This window comes from Protopterus annectens, chromosome 8.part1 (assembly GCF_019279795.1).
Source record: "Protopterus annectens isolate FY-2018-M chromosome 8.part1, PAN1.0, whole genome shotgun sequence".
Classification (NCBI taxonomy): Eukaryota; Metazoa; Chordata; order Ceratodontiformes; family Protopteridae; genus Protopterus; species Protopterus annectens.
In genome coordinates this window covers 419,577,175-419,591,180 of record NC_056742.1, presented here as the reverse complement: position 1 = coordinate 419,591,180, position 14,006 = coordinate 419,577,175, and the positions used below count along the sequence as shown (strand labels likewise).

The 14,006-nt window shown below is 46.7% G+C and overlaps 1 protein-coding gene across 1 annotated transcript in view; it reads right to left on the bottom strand.

The window, feature by feature from the left end:
- Window positions 1-14,006, bottom strand: part of CYLD (CYLD lysine 63 deubiquitinase) — a 1,495,154-nt gene that overhangs the window by 1,366,200 nt on the left and 114,948 nt on the right. The window lies entirely within an intron of this gene.

Here is a 14,006-nt window from a genome sequence, read left to right as displayed (position 1 = left end):
CATGTTTCACTGTTGCAGTCATCACCTGTGGGAGGATTCCCAAAGCTGAAGAGAGGGGTGGTAGGATTAGTAAGAGACCTAGAAATGGTCAGCATGCCTTGCAGGACTGCAGAGGCAAACCCTGCCCTAGCCTTAGAAAACAGAGGTAGGTGGTAATGCTTAGTAAAGGTATGGACAGAAGATCAGGTGGCAGCTTCCAGGATGTCCCTGGTGAGAACTCCTTCGAGGAATGCTGTGGAAATTGGGATGGGTTCTAAGGGACTTGTGGGGGGGGGGGGTTCCATGCAATCTATAGCAGAAATGGATACAGTGTGATATCCATTTGGAAATGGTTTGTTTGGAAAAGGGCTTCCCCTCTGCCCCGGAGGCAAAGCTGACAAATAGTTGGTCTGTTTTTCTTAAGGGTTTAGTACAGTCTAGATAGTATCTGAGGTGTCTGTGCACATCTAGTGAGTGCAGAATTCTATCCCCCTTGTTTTGAGGTTTAGGAGAGAAGGTGGGTAGATGTATGGCCTGGTGGAGAGAGTTACACTAGATACCACCTAGATCATAAAGGAGGGAATAGCCCTCAGGGAGACCCTGTCTAAATGGAAGATGATGAAGGGCTCAATAGCTCTCAGTGCCTGAAGTTCTGAACCCATTCTGGCTGAGGCGATAGCTAGGAGAAAAGCAGTCTTCCAGGAGAGGAACCTTAGTTCTGCTGAAGCAGCAGGTTGGAAGGGTGGCAAAAGTAGTTTTTCTAAAACATAATTCAGGTCCCAGGCTGGAGTGGGTGGACTTCTGGGAGGTCTGATATTAGAAGTCCCTCTGAGGAATTGTTTAATCAAAAGATTTGAGAACAGGGGCTATTCTGTATCAAAAATGAGCTGGAATAGCTGAGGCATGGATTTTAATAGAGGATGAGAACAGACCACTATTACGTAGCTCTGCTTGATAGTCTAGGATAAGAGGGATGGAAGGCTGTGAGGTATTGCCCCTCTGAACTGGCTCCAGGAGCACAATCTTTTCCATTTTCCTGCATAATATTTTCTGGTGCTGGACCTTCTGGCCTCTGTGATAATGTCTAGGATCAGTTTGCTTAACAGGGGCCCCTTGTTTGCCTTTTAGAGTATTATCCATGCTGCTAGTTTGAGAGTCTGCAAATCTGGGTGCAGCACCCCCCCCCCCCCACACACCTGAGTTAAGATGTCTGAGATCAGGAGAAGCTGCCTGGGAGGCTGTAAGGTCAGGCTGCGCAGTAAGGGATACCAATGTTGTCTGGGCCGATCTGGAGCAATGAGGATGGCCTATAGTCTCGCCTCTCTTATTTGATCAGTACATTGGAAATAAGAGGCAGAGGAGGGAAGTGTACACAAAGAGGATGTTCCAGGGGAAGGTCAAGGCATCCACCTTCCATGCTAGGAGGTGATACTTCCTGGTAGAGCTTTTTTTTCGGCTGATGGTGGAGATGCGAAGCAAAGAGATCCACCTCCGGAGGCCCCCACGCCTGAGAGATTTGTAAAAAGATTTTTCTGTGGAGCTGCCATGCGTGGGGGTCCAGTAACTTTCTGCTTAAGTGGTCTGCCAGGGTGTTGTTGCTCCCTGGTAGGTGTTGGGTTATCAGGTGTAGTCCCATGGAATAGGCGGTCAGCCAGAGTTTCTTGGCTAGCCTGCACAGAGGGTAAGATTGGGTCCATCCCTGTCTGTTGATGAGCCACATTAATGTGGTGTTGTCCATTTTGATAAGGAGAACCCCTGGCTTGAGATGGGGTTTGAAGGATAACAGAGCCTTTTGTACTGCCATAATTTTCTTCTGGTTGATGTGTAAGGGAAGGTGCTGGGCGTCCCAAAGACCTTGGATGCACCTGCCTTCTAGGTGAGCGCCTCAAACTATGTCTGAGGCATCGGTGGTAATGGTCTGCCCGGTTGTGGGCATGGGCCCCTGCCCACCAGAGAAACTCTGCCCTTATACAGGGGATCAGAGGTAGAGAGGGCTCTAGAGGTTGAGAGTGCTGACACCAAAGGTTCTTTAGGTACCACTGACGTTTTCTCATATGAAGCCTGGCCAGAGGAAATAGAAGGATGCAAGATGCCATGTACTCCAAGGCTTGCAGGAACTTCCTCGCAATGAGGTGACTTCTGGGAGCCAGCTGGGAAAAACAGAGATGCAGGAAGCTCTGCTTTTCTGGGAATAGGAAGGTCATTTGGGATGCTGTGTCCAGCAGTCCTCCCAAGAAAATCATCTTTCTGGAGGGTGTTTCCTTTGATTTCTTCTAGTTGATGGCGCACCCTAGGGAGGTTAGGAGGGTTTTGACAAAGAGGAGGTCCGTGAGGAGTTTTTCTTTGCCATCTGCCTTGATGAGGCAGTCATCCAGATAAGGGTAAATTTGTATATTGTTCTATCTGCAAAAGGCAATGGCCGGGGCTAAGCATTTGGTGAATACCCTGAGAGCAGTAGATAAGGCAAAGGGTAGTGCAGAGAACTGAAAGTGTTGTGAGCCTGCTCTGAAGCGAAGTAATATCCTGCAGACTTTCCTTATGGGGATGTGGAGGTAGGCATCTTTTAGATGCAGGGTAACTAATCGGACAATTTCTGTCAGCATTCTGAATTTGGGGACCACCAGGAAGGTGTTCAGAATGGACAGATCCAGGGTAGGGCACCAAGTGCCCTATCCTGGGAACAAGGAATAGTCTGGAATAAAAGCCTCTGCCTGTTTGATCTGAGGGTCAGGTTCTACTTCACCTTGGGATAAGAGAGCTTGGACTTGTTTTAATGCCTCTGTTCACTGATTTTGAGGTAATGGTATCCTCTTGGAATTGGAAGTTATTAGAAGGAGAATTTGTATCCCTAAAAATGATGTTTAAGACCCATCGGTCCTTTGTTGGAGAAAGCCAATTTTCTAAGCATTGGGAGAGCCTTCCTCCTAGTATTTGGTGAGTGAAAAGAGGGCATAGGGGTAAAAGGGAGTCATCGAGAGTTTTTGCCCTAGGGGGATGGCTTAGACTTCCCTGCCTTTGGAGTAGGAGTGGTCCACTGTTTGGTTCTCTGCTGTCCCGGGGATATGAGTCTGGGTGGTCTGTCCCTGCGGGGCTTACTTTGCCCCTGTCTGCTAGGTGCAGGAAAGGACCAGTGTTTTGAGGGACAATTCCTGCTGAACCTAGGAGGTTGTACCTGAAGGAAATCTTTTATTGTTTGTATAGATTTTGCTTTGTCTTCCATCCTTTTAAGCACCACTTCTGCTTTTACTCTAAACAAGTAGTCCTTATCCAAGGGTGCATCAAGTAATTTAGATTTGACATGATCAGGGAGAGGTTGTTCCTTCAACCATGCATGTCTCCTAATGACAGATCCTGACACTGCTGCCCTGATTGAGGCTTCTAGGGCATCATATCCACAGTGTAAAGTGTGCTTAGCCACTAGACAAGTAGAGTGCAGCACATCTGCTAACTCTTTTGAATTGGCACAGTCAGGAAAGGTTGAAATATTTTGTTTTAGTAGTTCCAAAGTGTGTTGTTATTTTGACATGTGGAACTGACAGTTGAGTGCTCTCATAGCCAAGGTTGCAGAGGTGTACACATTTTTACCCCATTAGTCCAGAGCTCTGGAGTCGTTGTCAGAAGGAAAAGGATTCTTTTCAGAACTAGCCCTAGCTCCTTTAGGTCCCTGTGTAATGACCTAAGGGTCTGCAGCAGGATTTCTGTTAACGTACTTGTGAGAACCTGGTACTGTGTAATACCCATCGGGTTTTCTGGGAGCAGATGGGAGGGCATCAGGAGTTAAGCAGAATTCATGGAAAACATCATCAACCACCTCTAAGATTGGAGGGATGGCCAAGGGGCTGTGCTGGGGCAGCTCTAGAAACTCTCTCAGTATTTTCTTAGACTGAGGGAAGTCCTGGGATTCCCAGTGGAAATATTCCATGAGGGTGTGAAGGGTTTCCCCAAAGAAAGGATCTTCTGGTGGGGAGGCAGAATGAATGATTCCTCTGCATCTGAATCCTCAAAAGCAGTCAGAGGTAGTTGTTCCTCTTCAAAATTTGAATAATCAGACTCCTCAGATTCCTGTTCTGTCAGTATTTCAGAAGAAAGTTCTCTTTTCATTTTAAAAGTTCTGGCCCGACTACACCGATAAGGGTGATAAGATCCTCCACCATTTTAAGCATTTGAGTTTGGGGTGGTGGAGCAGGAGTAAAATGGTGGCTGGAGGTAGTTTTCCTAGAAGTGGCCTTGCCCCTAGGCCGAAGATTATCCATCGGTCTCAGAGAAATGGTAGTTGGAGGAGAAGACGTTTTTTTGTCTAGATTCGGTAGTACGAACTGCTTCTGGTATGGGCTCCACGGCAAGAAAGACTGATGTAATGGTGTCGGCTGTCTTCTTTTATAGCACTGACGTCAGACAGCAAGCGCCAGCAGCCGATGCAGAAAAACACTGACTCTGGTAGTTGGGCCAGCCGAGGGCTACCACAGCAGGGATAACCCACAGGTGATGACTGCAACAGTGAAACATGAAGAACATCATGACTGACTACATGCAGGAAGGCATACTGTTTCAAGTACCTTCTACAGACATGGCCTAGGTCACAGAAGGGGGCATTTGGTGAAAGTTACTGATGAGCAACTGCTGACAGAAACTGCTTTACAGATAAAGCCCTGACTATGGCCCAGATAACATTAATTCAGTCAACAGTTTAGGTACTTTGGTAGCTGTGTGGGAAAGGATGGAAATGAGTGGCAGTAACCTCTCATCCTTCCCAGAGGGTGGAAGGTGACTTGTTCCACTGCTATACAGACACCTAGCAGGACGAGCATGTATTAGTAATACTTGGCTTACACCAACAGCTACTGACACATGGTGGGGCAGGCATGCCAAGCAGTGTAAGCTACAGCACGAACACTGTGTTTGGGATGTGGGGGTAGGGTTAGCACTGAAGGGTTCCCTATCAATCACCATATGAATCATGGGATTAGGACACAACAAAAATCCCTGATGGCTACTTCAGTAACTGCTTCCTATGGCCGTACCTCAATATGCAGATGAACAAAAGGGCTGATTAGCTCCCACTCCATTTGAGCAATGAATGTGCCAACTGTTGACAGAAAAGCTGATGGCAGGCGGCAGAGGGGGTGAGGTCAGTTAATAAGAAGTTATGTACCTACCATAACGTTCCATGTTAGTCTTCTTCTTCTCGACTTCTTTCTTGCTGGATGGGTTCGGAGCCAATCCTCTGCTCCGACTCGGCCTTCTACTAAAGCTCGAGAGCTATTTACCGGCTCGAGGCTTCCCCATATCCCACAATGCTAGGCGTCAGATACCCAGATCTCATTTGGCAGAGCTAACACCATCGAAAAACAATTTTTTTGGAGACACCTGTCCAAATTACAAGGGTTACCTACAGTGCTAAAGGCAGAGGAGGATGTAACCTAGAAAAAGGTCAACTAAAGGAAGAAGGCCTCAAAAGGGATTCTTCTCGGTCTGTCCAGGCTAGGGGGATGGAGGGTGGGATGCAAGAAGGAAGGCGAGAAGAAGACAACTAACATGGAACGTTATGGTAGGTACATAACTTCTTAATGTTAAGTTGTCTATCTCGCCTTCATTCTTGCTGGATGGGACAGCGTTCCTAGCACCTTAGTCCTGGGTGGCTCATCGGAACAGACTCTTGAGCACAGTGGAACCAAAATCAGCTCAACTCCTGGAGGCCATATCCAACTTGTGAAATGAAGGTATGAGGAGTGGCCCCATGTGGCTGCAGCACAAATAGATTCCATTAGTAGTCTTGCTTGAAAAGCTACCAACGTAGCTAATGCTCTGGTGTAATGAGCTTTTGATTTTGTGGGGAGTTCCTTATGTCTGAGTTGATAAATCAAAGTAATAATAGAGGCCAACCACCTGGATAAGGTTACTTTAGAAACTGGCAGGCCCTGCTTGCCATCAGCATAGGATAGGAAGAGTTGGCCCGATTTTCTTGTTTGTTTAGTCCTATCCAAATAAAAACGTAATTGCCTGTGAACGTCCAATTGGTGCAACTTTTGTTCAGCTCTGTTCGAATAGTTAGGAAAAAAAGACAGGAAGATCAATAGTCTGATTCAGGTTTGTCTCAGAAGGTATTTTGGGTAGAAAGGAAGGATTAGTCCTGAGTGAAACTCTATCATTGTGGAAAACAAGATAAGGAGGACGAATACAGAGGGCTTGAAGTTCCGACACTCTTCTAGCTGAGGTGATGGTTACTAAGAAGAGAGTCTTCCAGGAGAGTAATTTTAAGGAACAGGAGGCCACAGGTTCAAAAGGAGGTAGAATCAAGGAAGTTAATATCAGGTTTAAATCCCACGGAGGTGGGGGATCTTTAACTGGGGGCCTAAGTAAAATAGTCCCTTTAAGAAAGGCTTTACAAAGTTTGTGGGACATGATGCTGGTTTCTGACAGGCTAGCGTGGAAATTAGCGATAGCAGCCAACTGGACCCTAATGGTGGCAGATGAGGAACCTGCTCGAAAAAGTTCTGCCAAAAAATTTGGAACGTGATGGACAGGGGCTGTAAAGGGATCTATATTTCTAGCCTCCGCCCAGAAAGAGAAACGTTTCCACTTACTAGCATAAGTCTTCCTGGTAGTAGATTTGTGCAAAGAAAGGATGATTTCATGCACTGGCTGAGAAATATGTGGAAGCCTGGCTAAGGTTGGAAGTGGAGCAACCAAGCTGTAAGGTTGAGAGACTGAAGGGATTGGTGCAGCCTGCCCGACTGATGGACCAAGAGGTCTGGCACTGGGTCCAGATTCCAAGGCTGCTCCAGCAGGTGACTATGCAGGAATGGGAACCAAATTTGTCGAGGCCAGTAAGGGGCAATGAGGATCATCCTGGATCCCAATGCGGTCGCTTTCTGAATTAGTTTCGGAATTAAGGGAAAAGGTGGGAATGCATACAGAAGACCCCGGGGCCAATCCTGAACTAGAGCGTCTCTGGGGGAGTGGCCGGGGAGGGGGAAGAGAGTGAAGAAGTCGTCGCACTTGCTGTTGAGAGGGGTTGTGAAAAGGTCGCAGCAAGGTTGACCCCATCTGCAGAAAATTTTGTCTGCTACTGACTGATTGAGAGACCACTCGTGAGGCATGAGAATAGCTCTGATTAGCCTGTCCGCTATGACGTTGGACTTCCCGGGGATGTGCATTGCTATCAGAAACCGTTGAGAGGAGATCGCCCACTGCCAGTGAGTGCTTCTCGACTTAAGGGATAGGACCTGGTTCCACCCTGCTTGTTGATGTACCACACTACAGACATATTGTCCGTCTGAATTGCAATAGTCCCGGTGGGTAGAGAGTCCTGAAGAGCTTGCAACGCTAAAAGTACCGCTCTCATCTCCAAGACGTTTATGTGCAGGTGGTACTCTAGAGGTTGCCAAGTGCCCTGGACAGTCCTGCCCCGAAAATGCACCCCCCACCCGATCAGGGAGGCATCCGTTGTCACCATGGCAACAGGAGGAGGAAGAACAAATGGTCTGCCTTGAAGTACTTGAGAGGAGACCATCCACCAAGAAAGGTGGTCTTTGCACGATTGGGTGATTACTATGTTGTGAGACATCGGAAGCTGCTGAAACGACCATTGGGTAAAACGCATCCATTGAAGGATCCGCATGTGAAAACGAGCCAGGGGAAGTAATGTGATTGCTGCTGCTTTGAGACCCAAGGTTTTCAGTACAAATCTGGCCTGAATTCTCTTGCACTGTAGTAAGGTCTGGACATGTCGGCGAATGTCTGATACTCTTTCTAAAGGAAGTTTTGCCGACAGCTCTTTTGTATTTAATCTTGCGCCTATAAAGGTTATAGATTGACAAGGCGACAATGCAGACTTTTCGAAATTTATAGAGATACCTAGCTCGAAGCAAGTTTGGATGGTATAATCCCTGGCTCGCAGTAGCCGATGCCTGGTGGAAGCAGTTAGGAGCCAGTCATCTAGATATGGAAACACCTGGAATCCTCGCCGTCTCAGGTGAGCCGTAACCACTGCCATACATTTGGTGAACACCCTGGGGGCTGTGGTGAGACCAAAGGGCAGGGCTCTGAACTGATAGTGACTGGCTCCCAGCCAGAAGCGGAGAAACCTTCTGGAGTGCCTGTCCATTTTGATATGGTAGTACGCATCCTGAAGGTCTATGGAGAACATCCAATTGTCCTGACCCAAAAAGGGTAGAATGAACTGAAGCATGACCAACCGGAACTTCGTTCTTTGAACAGATTTGTTTAATCTGCTGAGATTCAAAATGGGTCTCCAGTCCCCTGTCTTTTTTGGTACCAGAAAGAACTTGGAGTAAATCCCGGATCCTTGCTGGTCTGCTGGGACTGGCTGGATGGCCCTTTTTTTTAGCAGTTTTGAAATTTCTAGTACTGCTTGTTCCCTTAGACCGGGTGGAACATCTGGAAGGGACCTGTTTGTTTGTGTAGGGGTGTGGACAAAGGGGATTTTGTAACCCTCTGATATGATAGACTGTACCCATTTGTCTTGTGTGAGGATTCGCCAGGCTTCTGGGTACAGTGATAATCTTCCCCCGACTGCCTCCGAAGGTGGACAGTCGGGAAGCCCCTCAGGGGTGCTGAAAGGGTTTATCAGAGAAGGATTCTCTGCTACCCTGATTTTGCGGACCCCCTCTGCCCCTTGGGCGGCATCTATTACTGTTTCCTCCTCTGACCCTGGAGGGAAACTCGCCACGTGTGTCAGGCACGACTCCCTGGGGTTTCCGAAACCACATTTTTCCACTCTTCTGACCTTTAGAGTATGGTCTAGAGGGAGTAGAAAAACGGACTCCCACGGCAGAGAGAGTCTTGCCTTCCTGCTCACACCTGGTAACGGTATCCTTCACCTGTGGTCCAAACAAAGCCGAACCATCAAAGGGGGTATTGGTGAAGGATGCCTTAAAGGGGTCAGCAAAGTTACATAACCACATCCAGGCATGTCTCCTCAGAGCCACGCCTGTACCTGCGGCCCTACTCGCCCCATCGGCTGCATAAGAAATGAGCCGCATGAAGGAGTTGACTATAGAGTTAAGGGTCGCCATCTGGGAGTTAATCCTATCCTGAGACCCCGCAGCTGATGGATCCTGAAGGGTATCACCCAGTTCCTTGAGAAGATCCCTTTGAAGGCGGGTGAAATGGCACAGATAATTCAGCGACCGCATGGAAAAGGTCACTGAAGAAAACATCTGCTTCCCGTACCTGTCCATTGTCCTAGATTCTTTATTAGGTGGGTGGACAGGTACCGAAGGGTCAGCCAACTCCTTCTTAGTGGCTGCTGCCACCACCATGGCATCAACAGGGACCGCTTTTGTCAGAAATTGTTTGTCACATGGGGCCGTGATGAACTTAGTGGGTCTGCAGGGGTTTGGTTCCACTGTGTCCGGGGCTGTCCACGCCTTCCGAGCCACCACTTCCATGAGCGGGTCGAAAGGTGGAGACACCCAGGAAGTGGAAGGGCGAGAACCAAACACGTCCAGGTACACAGACTCGTTCTAGGAAGGGTTAAGGGCAGTCCAGTTCCCCCTCTGCCTAAGGATCTCAAGGATGTCTGAAAAGGAGACTTCCTCAGAGGGGGACCTTGGGGACCCTTCCGAATCCTCCAAGTCGGTATCAGACTTGACTGACTCAGGAGAGTCAACATGTTTCCTCTTACATTTTCTCTTCCAAGGGGGCTCCTCTGAATTATCAGGAGAGGCCTCGGAAGAGGAAGATACGCCCAATGGGGCGACCTGGAGCGCCTGTTCTCCATGCTTGGGGTCAGGAGGGTGGACAGAGACCGAAGCAGGCACCATGGGGGAAGGAGCCGAAGGGGCAGATCGTGGAGCCGGCACAGGAGTCAGCACACTCCTCATGACCTCGAAGGCGCCCCTATCAGGCAGAGAAGAGGATCCCCGCTCCGAAGAGACGTGAACCCCTCCCGGCACCGAGAGGGATGGCTCCAAGGCTGATGTCGGGGCCAAGCTCACCTGCGCCGAGGCCCCGAGAGGGAGAACGGGGTCGGACAAGGGTCTGATGCCACTCGCCCCCTCAGAGCCGACGAGGGAGTCTCGGCACCCGGATCCCTCCAAGGACGGAACCAACTAAAAGATCGGAGCTGACGAGGGAGCCGAAAGGTGTGGTATCGGCTCATACATGCCTACGATTTGAGCCCCAACGAGCTCCGGCTCTGAACACAGTGGAAGAGTCGGAGGAGGAACTGCAGAAGACACAGTAGTAGCCACAGTCTGTTGAGAAGGGCTGGTCAAAATTTTGGCCAGGGCCTGCGACTTTAGAAGCCTATTGACCACCCTCGCCAAGTCATGATCGGATAGCCTGGAAGACCGAGAGGAGTGGGACCTATGGCTTCGCTCAGACTGAAGCAATGGAGAACCTCGGAGCCGAACAGACAGACTCTATAGATAGGGACCTTGAGTGTTTTCAGTTCAGAGAAGGTTCCGAGACGAAGGTCAGAGCCAACTGAGGTCTCGAGACGTCAGTTCCAGCCGGAACCGACGAGGAGGCAGGAGCTCCGCTCGGCGACAGCACCGAACATGGAGCCGACGGTTTGGTGAGCTTTAAGGATTTTCCCGACGGAGACTTAGCCGGGGATCCTTCTGGCTTAAGTAAGCCTCTCAAAATGAGCTTGTTCCTACGCTCCTGCAGGACTCTCGGGCTGAAGGCGTGGCAGACCGAGCAAGAGTCCTGCAGGTGTAGGGGACCCAAGCAATAAACACAAGAAGTGTGACCGTCTGAGACATCTTCTGACAGCACGAGTCACACTTCTTGAAACCTGAAACTTTGGTATCTTTAGACATATTAAAAAATGGGATACCAAAGGGAAAAAAGTAACTAGTGCTTAAACACAAACACACACACATATATAATGTGTGTGTATATATATATATATATATATATATATATATATATATATATATATATATATATATATATATATATATATATATATATATATATATATATATATATATATATATAAAAATACAAGAAAAAAAACTAATTGTTTAACAAGGCCTAACACTACCCTAAAGGGTGGGGTGGTGGGAAGAAACTCTCTAACAACAAAAAACGAGTTTGAGTAGGATATCAAAAGGGGACACAATCAAAACTAGGAGGGAAGGATTTCTAAATACAAGACAGTATATGAAAAAATTAAAGGTAATAACACAAGAAAAGATTTACACGACCTGGAGCCGGTAAAATCGCAACCTCCTAGCTGAAGTGGTAAACGAGATTTTGGTATCTGACGCCTAGCATTGTGGGATATGGGGAGGCCTCGAGCCAGTAAATAGCTCTCAAGCTTTAGTAGAAGGCCGAGTCGGAGCCGAGGATCGGCTCCGAACCCATCCAGCAAGAATGAAGGCGAGATAGACAACTTAACATATGATATTAAAAAATAAATAAATGAACTGTGCACCAAAATACCTGACAGAAGGAAAATTATTTGTAGAGCAGTCAAACAGATATTTATTTTGCCCTCCTCCCAATCCATGCCTGTAGAGCAGCTGACTGATTCTTGCAGCTCTACCCACCCATTCACTTCCGGGCAAAAGGTGACAACCACAGTGCAGCCATCAAGGCATCAATAAAGGGATTTTGCAATGCAAACCCTATATACAGAGTACTGCTCTTGAGGATGGGTGTGCAGTGGGTATATTACAGGGCTGTCACTGAATTCTATACTGACTGAAGGCCACAGATGTTTTTATTCTCATTTGCAGCCGATGCCCCTGTAGGCTTTTCAGTCTCCACCGAGAAATGTTTATGGCATGAGCATCACCGGCTATGTCCCTCTTCCCTCCCTTTAGGAGAAGAAGCAAGGCACAGCTCCTTCATTCTTCTTCTACCTTCAGCTGACTCTTCCAGTGCTACGGCCACTAACTTAACCTTGGTCATCTGTATTATAGTCAGGGCTCTATCTATCTATGCCACAAAACTGACTGGCTAGCAGATATTTCAAAGGCAGTATAGCCAAAGCCAAGATCTCATCAAGTGATTTAATACTAGAAATGAAAAATGGGCTAAGACCGTTACCCAACTTAAGTGCAAATAGAAGCCACATATATATTACACAATGAAGGAAAGACAAAGATGGTCAAGAAATAAGGCACACTGGCCAAGAAAGATGACAAAACAAATTCATAATGGTGTACCAGAGGTAGTAACAGCTGGTGACTGAATTTATCAGCAGTTTTCCAATACAGAGAAGGAGCACAGTGCATAATCTATCCAATACGTTTTGCAAAGAGCTATTTACCATCTCCCTGAATAACAGTATCTACCACCATCACTGAGCACTAGAACTAAAAGCCCCAAATTTAGTCCTGGTCAAAAAGGAAAGTAAAGCTGCAGCGCAGCGTGGGACCATCTAAGAACAGCTTCAGCAGTTCCCAGTGGAACACAAACTATGATAGAAAGGTTATGATTAAAGCATCTGAGGGAGATGTAAAGTTCCCACAATTTAAGCTTCCCACCTAAAGGAAGCCAGGTTATGTTATTTAGGAACACGAGTAAAATGATCACTGACAACAGGTCATTTCTCTTTCAATAGTAGCGACCAACCCAGTCAATTACAGAAAGGAAAGTAGCAGCTTTATGGCTGTGTGCAGGGAAAATGTTTAATGTTGTCAAGTCAGATGGTAGGCATATCAGAATGATAACCCATGTATTTTGCATGACTACAATACAGCAGCAGTTTATACCCAGCAGAAACAAAACCGCAAAATCATATGGAAGAAAATGGCAAAACTATCTAATGTAATATACTCAGTTACTTCTTTGAAGTGAGAGTTGCCCTTCTTTGATAATCACTTCTGCTTTTATTTCTAGCTTGCAAACAGTCTTATGCCCGTTTCATGTATTTTTAAACTGTCTCCATTTCTGATTCCAGAACTTTTTCATCAACTCTGTTCAACCTGTCAAGCACGCAGTCTGTAAAAATTATTAGTAAATCCCATCTAAGCAGTGTTTTTTTCACCACCCTCCCAATCACCTAACTGCGACTCTTGTTTTTATTTATGTATTTTTACTATAAATATGGTGGCAAAAGCAGTTTAGTGATTTTCTTATTTTTGTGGATGGAAGAACAAAACAAGGAACTGGTAGGTTTTTCCATGGTTCAGCAGAAAAATATTTCTGATTCTGAGGGAGGCCTAGTAGTAGTTCTTGGTAAAACAGGTAAGTAGTACAGAAAAGTAATATTTTCTCTGTAAAAAAAAACACAGTAAAAGCACTTTAAACACTTAATCTAGCCCCTAAAGGTAAATTCAACAAACTTTCACCTGAGAAAAAAGTTTTAACAGCTGCATCCCATTTAAAATAAATTAAAACTCACATTAATTGCACGTTATGTACTCATCATAACCAGGCATCTGTGTTGTCCATTTTCATTCTTCCTCAACCCATTGGTTCAGATACGATCCTCGGATCCAACTCGGCCACATAGTCCAGACTTCGGATCCAACTCTTGAGCTCCTCCTTTTACCCATAATGCCTTAGTCCAGCCCCATTACCTCAGGCAAAGTTTGTTGCCATTGTGCCCATATAGCTAGAAAGAGACAGGAAAGGCTGAGAGAGAAAAAGGAAAGGCTCATACCTGGAACTGTTGTTTCCAAACTACAGCCCAAGAAGTCACTCCAGAAATTGAAGGATGGGGGATGGATGGGAGGGAAGTTGAAGAAGAATGAAAATGGACAGCACAGATGCCTAGTTATGGCGAGTATATAAAACTTTTAAATCTGATGTTGTCCTTTTCATTCTTCCTCAACCCATGGGACACAGTCCTCAGCAACACTGATCTTTGTTGGCACTCATGGAAGGCTATTCCAGAGGGGTCTACACTAGATAAACCAAGTTCGACTGTCATATGGTCGACACCATATGATCGAACTTTCAAAAGTTTGAATATCTAATAAAAAAAAAAAAAACTACACAAAACATCTACCTGAATGCTTTAAGCAGGGAGGCAAGCCCACCTGCACCCTCCACACCCCCACTCTTTAAATATACCAACTCCAAGATTGCACTACAGTGCA